The sequence below is a fragment of the Tachypleus tridentatus genome, unplaced genomic scaffold (assembly GCF_004210375.1).
Source record: "Tachypleus tridentatus isolate NWPU-2018 unplaced genomic scaffold, ASM421037v1 Hic_cluster_2, whole genome shotgun sequence".
NCBI classification, from domain to species: domain Eukaryota; kingdom Metazoa; phylum Arthropoda; class Merostomata; order Xiphosura; family Limulidae; genus Tachypleus; species Tachypleus tridentatus.
The window spans coordinates 6,391,132-6,404,974 of record NW_027467782.1 but is presented as its reverse complement, the minus strand read 5'-3'; the positions used below and the strand labels follow the sequence as shown (position 1 = coordinate 6,404,974).

The window sequence follows — 13,843 nt, the reverse complement described above, 5'->3', positions numbered from 1 at the left end:
ATTACTTAGATATAAGATATAATCGGTAAAACTATGTTGTTAAACTATACCTAAATAATGCGTGGTTAATTCATATTATATAAAACCATAACAGTTAAAAATGGCCACCTAAAGTCCTCTTTGTTAAAGAACCCTTGATAAAACCATATTAATTAAGCTATATTAACCAGAGTTAATAAACAGTTGAAGAAACCATACTAACTAAGCTATAGCTAAGTAGCATTTTGTTAATTACCACTTGATAAAACTACATTAATTAATAAATAAATAAATAAGTTATACCTCATTAATTAAATGTTGATAAAATTATATTAATTAAACTATGACCGCCTAAATTTGATCTCGATAATGAACCCTTGATAAAATCAGTGCTAGTTAAGTTGAATCTTTAGTTTTTGTGTTGTATTTACTATTTAAAACTTATGACTAGTTAACGAGTAGTTATTGCACAAATTTAGAAAGCTTATTTGTTAAATTATGATTCATTAATGAAGTTGATCAAGCTATTTTCAATTAGCAAAACATAATCTGGCTACGACTTCTGGTGTATTTAGAAGTTAGCACTCACATAGTGTTATGGCAGGTAGTTCAAAGGACCATAGATTTGGTATCACACGGTTGTTTCTGATAATGATAAATGAATTTGAGTTTGATTTTTTAATAAGCACTGAATTTTCCCGGAACTTTACTTGTTCTTGATGTATATAAAATGCTTCATCATATCGGCTTGTTATCATCAAATTCATTCTTGTGAATGGTAATAAATTAATCTCGAGGGAAAAGGTAGGTCTCTGACTTAATTTCACTAATGCTGTATCCCAAATGAAGACATTTGTCTCTATTCTGGATTAAACAGTTTGTGTTTTATAGACTAACCAACTGCAGAAATTGTCAACTAATGGACTACAGCAAAACAATGCAGTACGAGCCATGTATACATACCTGCATTATGAAGCATTTTAATATAGTAAAATGCCTAGGATGCAGCTAGTGGTCTCCAGGGACCTAAGGCAGGAGATACTTCAGGGTTTGCGTAATTCAAGAACTGGAGGTTATCAGGGAGTGAATACACGTTGCTGTGAATGTGCAGAAATGATCTTCAGCTGAATTATCGTAAAGATGTCGAACACTGGTGTAGACATTGTGTGTTACCCAGAGGAAAACCCACATCAGGGAAAATTCTGATAAAGAGTCATTGTAGGTTCTTATCTCGAAGGAATAATTCTAGATATAGTTATTCCTCTGTCAAAAAATGAGAACATTAATCCATATATACTGACTTATCAAGTGATCAGATTTTGTTCATTAGTGTACAAATTAGCACCTAAACCAATTCAATAGTTAGTCATTTGCATAACTGCTCTTAATGTTATGTGTGTGTGGTGAAAATGCACACTTGAAAATATCATACTCAGCTATATGGTTTTGCATAATAGATAATACAATATCAAGTGTATGGCTGGTAACTTTGTGAACACCCACCAAACTGTAAGTTATCGTGAACAACAATTCATTGTTTGCTTACTGATTCTTTTTGTGTTTGCGTGAGAAGTACAGTGGTACACAATACAGTTGTACTGATGTGTTTGCAAGATTATATAGAGAAACTAGATATATATATATATATATTACATTAGGTAATATTTAGTACACATCAATTTGCCAAATGATTAGTAAAGGATATACATTTCCAAAAATATTATAACAAAGCAGTGACAGAAGCCTGGTACCAGGATCTGTTATGGTGTGTGCTTACAGTATGCAAGAACATTAACATAGTTCTAAAGGGACTGTTCCATATCTTATCAGAAGATAGTTCATTGAGGTCGGCAAGTTGAAAAGTTTGGATCTCAGATTATGGATAGGCCTACCAAAATTATTTACAGTGGGAATCTGACTGGAAAGAAAAAGTTGATTCTGATGATGAAAGCATTGTGTCGTATGAACTTGTTTTAAATAATGACGAAGAAGAGATTACTATTGCGTATCTGGCTTTTGACGATGAGCCATTTGAGGATCATAGAAAATTAGTCTGTCTTCACCAGTAATTATGATATGATCATAGAAAATTAGTCTGTCTTCACCAGTAATTATGATATGATCATAGAAAATTAGTCTGTCTTCACCAGTAATATGATATGATCATAGAAAATGATCATAGAAAATTAGTCTGTCTTCACCAGTAATTATGATATGATCATAGAAAATTAGTCTGTCTTCACCAGTAATTATGATATGATCATAGAAAATTAGTCTGTCTTCACCAGTAATTATGATATGATCATAGAAAATTAGTCTGTCTTCACCAGTAATTATGATATGATCATAGAAAATTAGTCTGTCTTCACCAGTAATTATGATATGATCATAGAAAATTAGTCTGTCTTCACCAGTAATTATGATATGATCATAGAAAATTAGTCTGTCTTCACCAATAATTGGCTGAGACTTAAACTTTCCTCGTTGTTGTGGTTGAGATTTAGTGATTAGCATTTAGGATGGAAATGACTAAAAGGAAATATTTTTATTGTTTTCCAAGCTCCTGAGTGGTGGGTTATATCGAGAACTTCATGTAGTAATTTATTGTAGAGTTAGAACAGTTGGTTGGTTGAGGTATTAATAGCTAAAATGACATTGTGACTATTACTATTTAACATGCTGACCGATATATGCATCCATATCTCGGTTTGTGCCTTGTGGTGAGCGTCCCACATATCAGCTGAGATACAGAGCACGCTAAGCTTACTAGTTACATAGCTATTACAGTTAAGGCTGATCCTAGTGAAATATACTGTTGGTTATAGCAGTCAGTGATGACTGAGATGTTTAAAAATTAATATGTTTAAAGGACTTTGAAACACACTAATGTTAAGTTACTTGACAAATACTGATTGACATTTGCTGGTAAAATTTCCTGAGAAAACTGGTGACTCTGTGTTACCATATGGAATAGTGTCTGAGGTTTGGTAGTTGTATACAATTCTTTCTAAAGTGTAACATGGGAATTACATCTAACATCGCATAAAAATAATATAGATAGTATAAATTAAGTGAAATGTGTGTTGTTATGCTAGATGTTTTGCCTCATTTATATCTAACATTCATCTGATTGTTTGTTTTTCTAGGAACTCTTGGTAAAAGTATTGGTGGGCAATTACAATGATTCGTTTGATGATTGTGTTATGCTCGTGAAGATGATTTTGTTGTGGTTCCTTGTGAGCTTACTACACCGAAATTTGTGAATATCTGTATATTTTGTAGTTGACAAGATGTGATTGAAAAGGATGCTTGCAACCGGAAATAACATTTTTATTAATTTCTTTCTTTTATTACGATTTCAGATGTTATGAGAAGATTTACATGTGCTTTACTACACTGAGACAGAGTCAACTGATGGCGATATCAACTGATAAAGATGTCAGATAGCCAGAGAACAACGATGTCGTATACAGTAAGATGCATTGGTTAATAGATGACATTGAAATAGAGATGAATTTGTGCTTTATTTAATAGATGACATTGAAATAGAGATGAATTTGTGTTTTATTTAATAGATGACATTGAAATAGAGATGAATTTGTGCTTTATTTAATAGATGACATTGAAATAGAGATGAATTTGTGCTTTACAAAATTTGTCTCCATATTACCAGTTTATGTGTACTTAATTACAAATGTAAAATATATAACAACACAATTTTGTAAGCACATGAATTACACGTAGAAATATAAAACAACACAATTTTGTAAGCACATGAATTTGGCTTGAAATGATAATGCGGCATGTTTGGTGAAGATGGTTGTGATTAAACTAGTCTTTATATTGAAAGCAAAATGTGTTTTCATAATGTAGACTAGGAATAAATTCTGTTTGGTTCCAAATTGTCATATCTGTAAGCGTGTGGTTTACCACGGAAAGATATTTAGGGTCAATAGAACATATACATTATATTGAGTAAGAAACGTGATGGACCTATTGCTTTTGCTGAAATTTTGGAAAGAGTGTTTGTGTTTGTTTTTTTTTATAGCAAAGCCACATCGGGCTATCTGCTGAGTCCACCGAGGGGAATCGAACCCCTGATTTTAGCGTTGTAAATCCATAGACTTACCGCTGTACTATTGGGGGACGTTTTGAAAAGAATATCTTGCACTTAAGGCATTCAGAATATTCGCAAATTGTGTGATTCTTAACCTTTGAAAGTGATATAATGATTCTTTGCTCATTGAAACGAAAGAAACAGAGTACTTATTGTTTTAAATTAGTTTGATTTAGAAAATAAATATTTAATTTGCACAATCAACTTACTTCCAGATGTTATGCTTATTCCAAGATTTTTTATTTCGATATAATTTCTGAATAGATTAATCACTATTCATGAAGTTTATGCTGCTTACAATTAAATGTAGTATTATAATATTAGCAGAGACTCACGAAACATTTCTTGTCAAATTAGTATCTTTACAGTGCCAGTACTTCTTTAAATACAGAATTTCAAGAAGAATACAAAATAATTTGAATAACAAAAACCGAAACGTATAGGTTAACTTCTTTAGATATAACGCTAGTTAAGCCTGTGTTCCGCGAAGATATAATAAATCAATACTGTAACTTACGTGCGTTTTGCTTGAGTTTAGTTAAAGCTAAACTTTACAGTACTTAATGCCCATAGTTATTTATTGGTAGCCCGGATATATACGTAAGGCATTCAGTTTTATATAATCTGTTTTTATTAATTCATTATAATTATTTTTATGTTATGAATGTGTTTTCCGGTTAAGTGCGTTTTTTTTATTCAAACAGAGTTAAAGTTTGCTCTACTTAAGTTTTCTTTTATGCTCTTGTAATGTGTTTAAATTTTATTTCATAATGGCTTATTTATTGCATAATATTTCCTATTGTAGTTTTTAGTTTAATTTTATTATTATTATTTATTTTCGATTTCATTTTTAGTTTGTTTTTTTATTCATTGGCAGTGGGAGATTTTTAGATTCCCTTTTCTAATCTTCATATAGGTTTCATGACATTTTGCGTGTCAGTTTGAGTAGCTGTTGTATCATCAGTTCATTGCCTCGTATTTACGCTCCGCACTTTGGGACTGTGGATACATTATAAGAGTAATGGTCAAACATTACTAACTAATTAGAGTAGCCTAATACTTAGCTGTGAGTGCCACTGGCTAGCTATCTTCCCTCTAGTCTATCAGTTAAAAGTAACAGGTAGTTAGTATAGGTAAACCTTGTTTACCTGTGTATAACTATCCAAGACAAATAAAAAAAAATAATTAAAATTGAGCTTTTAATTAGTTTTGCTTTTATCTGTTGACATTTTAAAGAACAATCTGATATTTCTACCCTTTTTATGAGTAATATGAAATTTATCTTTATTTCAACATATACAGGTAAGCTGTCAAAATTTATGTGTAGCTGTTCTGCACGTAGTTTATGCCATTCTTGTATATCGGATGTAGTATAGCCCTTAAAGTAACCCCAGTTCTCTAGCTTTGACTGAGATATATGTATTTGATTCCATTTCTGGATTTGCATCCTGAATTCAGGGCCTGGCATGGCCTAGCGCGTTAAGGCGTGCGCTTCGTAACCTGAGGGTCGCGGGTTCGCGTCCGAGTCGCGCCAAACATGCTCGCCCTCCCAGCCGTGGGGCGTTATAATGTAAAGATCAATCCCACTTTTCGTTGGTAAAAGAGTAGCCCAAGAGTTGGCGGTGGGTGGTGATGACTAGCTGCCTTCCCTCTAGTCTTACACTGCTAATTTAGGGACGGCCAGCACAGATAGCCCTCGAGTAGCTTTGTGCGAAATTTCAAAACAAACAAACAAACAAGCATCCTGAATTGAAATTATTTTCGTTCTAATGAGTGATAGAGAGGAATACCTAGTTGATTTTGGGCTTATCTCTCTTAAATGTATTTGTCTGGAAAGATCACTAACACACCAAAAATAAAGTTGTGGAATAGTTACCACACTAAAATTTCACTTAATCTAACAAGAGAACAACAAGATGGCATCAGAGTGAAAATCAATAGACCGTCAGTAACCATCGCCAATCAGTTCTGTTTCTTTAGCTGTCGTGTAACAGCCACCAAAGTTACCAGCAGTGGTTGTTTTGTCAGTAAAGTGATCTTTAACTGTATATTCCCACCTAGATTGACGGCCCTCAACAGCTTCTATTACGTCAGTTCATTAATCATTTCAAGAGCTCTGGAGGTACCGTGGCAGTTTGTAAGTTTAACCCTGGCTGTATCAACGTAAATGTTGAGTTATCATTTACCCAGGTTGTTCTTTTTTTTCTGATATCTTGCAATACAAACAGTATTAGTTCTAACCAGACTGAAATTTTTATATCTCTTTTTTTAAAAAAGTTACTTTTGATATCGACAGACTTCCGGATATTTTTATGACCGAAGTATTAACTGATTAGTAAATAAATACTAATTATTTCGTTCATCACATTTTATTTACATTACAGCCTCTCTTCTGCAATCGATAATAATGCTAACATTATTCAAAATATACATACAAATGTATTTGTAACGGTAAATTTTCTTAGATCTGTACTTATGTTACAACATCTTCGTGATAAAGCTTAAAACCACTGAGGTACACAGAACAAATAAGGTCTTTAAAAAGGTACTGAGGTAATGTAAACTTAATTACAGAATGTAAGCCTCAACATGAGATTGAAAGGTTTAAGTTACGAGTAACATTTAGAGTTGTACACTCATTCATCTGTCTAATCTCGTGGATCATACAGCAACAGAAAAGCCACCAGGTGTTACATTAGCAATATCTGGAAACATGGTTTACAGAGAGTATTGCACCGTTAGTCACTCTGAGACACAGGAGTGATTTCTGGACTGTTATTTGTTATATAAACGACGAGATCTGAGGTCAACGGTAGCTGAGAGGAGTTTGGAAAGTTTGCAAAATTCAGAATTTCTTTCTTTGGTTACTGTATATCTTGCTCAAGAGGATCCGTACGTAAAAGGAAAGCGGAACTGAGATAAAACAACAAGCTACAGTTTATTGAAATACAAACTTTAACGTATTGTGTTATGTAGGTTCTATAAAACAGTAATGTTCTCAGCCACTGAAACTTATGGAAAGTTATATTGAACTTATATATATACTTATAAGTAGATATATAGAACACATGCTTTTTTAAATGGACAGTTTGTGTGTATATATATATATTAGTTCATAAAACAAGCCTAATACTATAAATTACATGAATTATATATAGCGATAACATCAGCACTATACAAAAGTGGTGGAAAGTTGTATATTAACTAACACCGAGATATCCAGCGTGACATTCAACTGTTACTCCTAACAAGTTTCCACTAAACTTATCAAACGTTCATGAGTAACTGACTACAGTTATAAAACATTTAAAAACAACGGATTTGTCAATAAAATATAAAGTATTCCGTCTACTATATGTAATCCGTAAAAAAGTAAATTAATAAATAAATTTCTGTCACAGAAGATAGATTAGGTGTTAGGCATTTGGTTTTTAATCCACGACGTCCCAACACCTACTACCTGTAGCTAGTTGTAAGTGTAGTAATCACCCTGAAAGAATTTTTTAACACATCAAAGTAGTAATTAAATTGTAATTAAGAGTTACCCATAATTTCTACAGACGCTAAGCCTTTATCCTTAAATGTATTGATTTACCGTCACAGCTAGCTCATTATTAATTTGCATTTTTGTTTTATATCTGGTAGACGGAATAATCTCAATACCTCTGCATGCTGTTACCACAGATATTTTCCTTTAAACATTACACCATTTATACTTTATCAATAAATAGCCTAATTTTTAATATTGTTAGGTATATATAGGTAAGTTTGTCACGCGTGAAATGTTTATAAGTTTACACAGCTCACATTGGTTATGATTAACAGCGTAAGTTTTAAATTTAATGCTAGACTTCTCGGTTTTATTTATAAGTTTGTGTGAGAGCATGCATATAAATAGATATAAATGTGTTCAAAAGTCGCATTCAAATCGTTGCAAGAACCACAGACAAATACAAATGTTAAAAGCTAGATCAACGTAAACGGGGTATCTTGAAAGATAAACTATTGACAAATGTTACAGAAGTTATTAGGTTGGATCGTGTAAAATATTGCTTATAGACAGATACTAAATGTATGTAAAACTAACAAGTAGTACTTGTGTGTTCTATAATTGAGATATACTTTGTTTTTCATTTATGTTACTTTCATTAACGCTATTGGTTAGGGGATTTTATATATCATGTTCTATTATTTTTAATCATTATATTGTTTATAAAAAATATTTCTGGTAGTTTGCTTAATATATGGATTTTAGGGCTCCCCAGTAATCCAGTGGTATGTCTATGGACTTACAACGTTAGAACGCGGGTTTCGATACCTGTGGCGCGCAGTGCACATAGAGACCTTTTTATAACTTTGTGTTTGACTGCACACAAACGAACGAAAAAATTAATTTAGGGCTATTATAAATTTTCTAAGCTGGCAAAACCTCGAAAGGTATTACTGGGTATAGATGTAGCCAAAGTTATTTCCCTGGGAGTAAAATATTAGGTCTGGAAAGTGACAGAAGATTCAACCAAAATATTTATTACAAAATAACTTCATGACGAGAAACCCACTTGAAATAAAATGTGTTTCATGATGACTGTTACGGGTATCAACACTGTTATTTATAAGGAGAGAACAACATTTCAACCTTCTTAAGTCATCTCCATGTTAAGAGAGAAACAATGTGAATTTAACCGTTGACAAACACATGTCTCAGGAACTAGAGTATAACCGGGTATGTGATTGCAGGCAGCGTTGCAGGTTGACGTTAGGTTATTAATTAGTTGAGGTATAAAAAAGGTTTTCCTTTATACTGGTTTATAGTTTTGGTTTTAGTTGCTGTATAAGTAGGGCGTCTTTGATTTTGCGTTTGTTTATATTTGTTTCCCTACTTAATATCTGGTCATGGTCATGGTCTATGGTCATGGTGTTTATTTGATTTGCAGTGTTCAAAAACGTGTGGTTTTTTTTTTTTGTTGTTGTTGTTCTTTGAATCTAGTTTCTATTTCTGCTTGTTTCTCCCATATAGAAGTCGTGGCAGTTATCACATTGTATTTTATAAATTATATTGGTGTTCTTTTTGTCAGTGTAGTTTTTACATAGTATGGACTTTTTTTGTACTTGGTTTTTGGATGAATTTGGTGTTTACTGGAATGTTGTGTTTTGTTATAAGTTTTTCCAAATGTTGGTTATTTTTCACTGATATCGGGAATGTATGGTAGGCAGCAGTATATGGTTTAATAAATTTTAATTCGCGGGATATATTTACTTTTGTTGGTTGATTTTGCTTTCTGTCTAGATGTGTGCGAATAATGTTTTCTACGGTTTGTGGAGGAAACTTATTGATGTTGATGAATTATTGTTTTATTTTGTCTAATTCATCGTTAATTTTATCTGGTGAGCATAGTTTTATGGCTGTGTTTATTTGGTTTCTTAGTATGTTGAGTTTTTGTTTTGTTTCATGTGCTGAATCCCAAGGAATGTATAGTCCAGTATGGATGAAGTTTCGGTGGATATCTGTTTTAAATTGTGTATCGGTTCTTGTAATTGTGAGGTTAATAAATGATATTTGATTGCTTTCTTCTTGTTCACATGTGAAGTTAATGTTGGGATGTATAGAGTTAATGTGATTGACAAAAATTAAGTATGTGTTCTGTAGATTTGAATCCAGCAATCGTGTCATCTACATATCTGTACCAGTATAGTGGTGGATGTAATGCTGTGTTAATTGCTTGTGTTTCAACTTGTGTCATAAAAATATTGGCTTGAACTGGTGATACTGGGTTGCCCATGTTTAAGCGATTTGTTTGTATATAGTTTTGGTTGTTGAACATGAAGTTTATCTTCATCGTGGTGAATTCTATGAGGGTTACTAATTGGTTGCTGGGAATGTCTATAGATGGGCCAGGGTCTCGATTATAGAGTTCTGAGACTATCTTGCAGGCTTCATCGGTTGGGACTTCTGTAAAGAGGAATATAACATCGAAACTGGCCATTAAGGCTTTATGATCAAGTTGATTAAGATTAGACTTGAAATTAAAAAAGTCTTTGATAAATGAACTGGCTGATGTTACATATTTGAAGAATGTCCATGCTATGTATTTACCAAGATTATAATTAAACGAATCATATGTGGACAGTATGGGTCGTACTGAACAATCAGGTTTGTGAGTTTTGGGGGTGCCATTTAGTTGAAGTATACGTGAGTCGGTCTTTCGTATGTAAGAATAAATGTTTTCGAAAATTATGTTGATTTTTTCATTTGCAATAGCCTAACATCCACCTGTAACGCCCATTATAATTCCGTACCCTTTTATACTCTCATCCCTAAGACGTGTGTCCGTCAACGGTCACATTCAAATTGTCTCTTTCTTAACCTGAAGAAGGTCAAAACGTTGTTCTTTCCTTATCACTAACAGTGTTAATACCCATAACAGCCGTTCTGAGATATATTACAAAAGCAGCAAACAATTCACGTCATTTTTTCCATTTATACACAATCTTTATTTGTTACAGAATAGGAAAAAGAAAACCTCTCATTTGAAAATATTATATTCATTCATTACTGCTCCATTTACATAAAACAGCTTTGCTTAAGGTAACACGTAAGATATACAGTGTTACAGAAGACAAACCTTCAGTATCCATCGAGAAGATCCCAACTTACGGATGTAATGAGTACAACTCTTGATAACAGAAACTCCCCAGAGTATGAATGAAAATTCAAGCCTCTACAGAAATCCCAACGTTTTCCTCCTTGCTTTATTCAAATCGCTCTTACACTTTTCTCTTGAATTAGAATACTTCATAATTTCTCTGACACAATTAATTATATTTTTATGTTAATACTCATATTGAAGATTCTTCCATTAACTATTATCACAGAGTTGTTGAAGATGATCATCCCGAAATACACGTAATACATTGTAAGTTTCGTTATATATAGTTTCATGGTTACTTGATATTTCCAGTATTGTATTATTATTTTGATATATAACTGTGTAAACTGTACTGTTTCATCTTTAGTACGTTAATTAATTGAAAATAGAAACCATTATGTTACATCCTAACATTTTGGGTAATTCACATTTAATTTTTTAATATACGCTAAGTTGAAATAATAATTTTTTTACATTGTAGTGTTTCACTAATTTCTATTGTTTACTGTATTACTTAGATACGTTATGGTTCTGTTTATTTTGAATTTCGCGCAAAGCTAAACGAGGACTATCTGCGCTAGCCGTCCCTAATTTAGCAGTGTAAGACTAGAGGGAAGGCAGCTAGTCATCACCATCCACCGCCAACTCTTGAACTACTCTTTTACCAACGAATAGTGAGATTGACCGTCACTTTATAACGGCTGAAAGGGCGAGCATGTTTGGCGCGACGGAGATGCGAACCCGCGACCCTCAGATTACTAGTCGCACGTCTTAACACGCTTGGCCATGCCGGGCCTCGCTGAAAGTAAGACACACTTCTGTTACGTATTAGAATTTATTTTGAAAAAGCCTGCAACTTATTTTGTTAAGTATTACAAATTGTAGTAGCCTGAAACTGAATTAAATGAGCATTCAAATTTAGAAGTTAATTGAATTTTGGAAAGTACAAAATTTACTATATTTGCCAACAAGATTGATATACAGTTTTCGTTCTCAATACAAATAGATTTTAATATACAAACTATAATACAGTTTATAATAACGGTTTTTTACAAATAATACTATATATATATACAATAGTTTTACAAAAGTACAAATAATTTGAGTCTTCTATGTGGTCTAGAGCTGAATATCTTATCGAGGGTTCATGACGAGAGAATTAATTTTGAGTTGATATTGATACAGTTCTCTTAAAGGTGAATTTTCAACAAATTTAATAATTGCCTTAAAAACTGTACTTTCGTTAGGTATAATTCCTGTGTGGTTGCCATATTTTTAAACACTTTAGTTTTTGAGTAACAAATGAAGGAAAATATACGGGTTCTCAAACTCAAGTTCCTCTCTTACTATGACGTAATAGTAGCCAAACACGCTTTGTTGCGCGCTGAGCATTTTGTCCCTTTTAGTGCTGGTATTTTTGTAAATCTATCGAAGCTTTTTTTGAATTACATACTTTGTGAGACTATTTTTTGTCTTGATATTGCTACTTTATACTTGTTTTGTGATAACATGGTTTACTGCGTTGCTCATGGTTGTAAAAAACGGTTTGGCATCGAGCAATAGCTTCTTTTCGTTTCCATGCAAGGAGAAGGAACCGGCAAGGTGGTGACAGTGGGTGTGGATGGTCAATAGGAAGAACTGGCCGCCTTCAGATGATGCATTTATGGTAAATATTAAATTAACTTTTCAGACTGCTACATCTTGTTTGATTTTATAGACAGAATTATGATGTATAATTGAAATTCATTTTGTTACGAGTCATAAATACCCGGAACAATGATTGTGGAAGGGCCGAGTATTAGTTACCATAGTCGGCAAAGTATAAACAAATAAAACCCAGTCTGTGATACCAATAATTTATAAACACCAGACAGGTTTCGAGATGCTTAAAATTGCACGTAAAATAATACAGACCATATTTGTTGTCATGACTTAGGCTTACCATTCTTCCACTGGAGGTATGATCGACTCGCAACCGGCCTGGGCGTTATCAGTATCACTCACAGTTCCGCTCCTCTCGCTCGTGGAATTATCCTCATCACTAGAACTTGTCAGATCTGTGTCAAAAGTCACTGTTCTAAGTTCGTTCAGAGTTGGTTTGAATTGATATGGCGCTACTCAACACTGTTTAGAACACAAAGTCAAAACAGACTCCGCCTCTGTTTCTCTGTATGCATTGGCCATGTTTATTTACATTCAACGCGCTGGCGTTGGCGGTTTGTTTGGCAATTATTACGCCACAGTAATTTTCCTAGCGGCAAACGTCAAAACTAAAACGTTCGGATTGCCACTCGGAAAGGGCTCTTTCTGCACCAAATTCTATGTTTCATTTATTAGCACGTATTTTTTATAAAACGTGAACCTGCAAAATTAATCAGTATGAGTAGTTCTTTTGACTGCAAATTTTTATTTTTCTATAAAATTCACCTTTAACGGGGAGCTAGCTAGTTATTCAACCGTGCGTTCCTCACAGCATAAATTGTACAATGTTTCAGTAGAAATACCAACGTCCAAAGTTAATCTGCTGAAGTTAAACGTTTTGTAATATTCGAAATCTATAAACGTTCCTACCCAAATATCTATGGTTTCAATCACAATTATAACTTTAGACATTTATAGTATATGAACTATACTATAAATCAACGATGTGAACTGTCTGTCCGCGTGTTGCAAAACTACCTTTTATAGTCGTAAGGTAAAGTTTTCGAAATTTCAGCTAGCAACAATACTGGCGATCACTGGGATTTACTTACACACACAGTACATTGTTGATTCCTACACACAAAAAATTATATAAAATTAGTGAATGAGCGGGAATTTTGCAATACACGTTTAACAATATAAGTTACATACATCTAAATAAATATTTAAATGAAACAATCATTCATATTTAAATAAGTGTATAATAGTAAACCCATCACGGGACGTAAAATCTAAAATCGCAACCAGGTTAGACAGTGCTACCATCACCTATGACACTATCCAATGTTAAGGATAAACGCTTGGAAAATACATGTCTAAAAGGGTACCACTACTTTCATTTGTAACGACGACACAACAGTAAAATGTGTAGCATTGTGATTTGAGTGTGACGACCGCT

General features: G+C 33.2%; 1 protein-coding gene across 1 annotated transcript in view; it reads left to right on the top strand.

Annotated features, from left to right (window-relative positions):
- Positions 1–13,843, top strand: part of LOC143242665 (uncharacterized) — a 46,141-nt gene that overhangs the window by 9,267 nt on the left and 23,031 nt on the right. Inside the window, exon 2 of the mRNA XM_076486146.1 lies at positions 3,342–3,451. The gene's annotated coding sequence lies outside the window, so the exon portion shown is untranslated. The remainder of the gene's footprint in view (positions 1–3,341; positions 3,452–13,843) is intronic.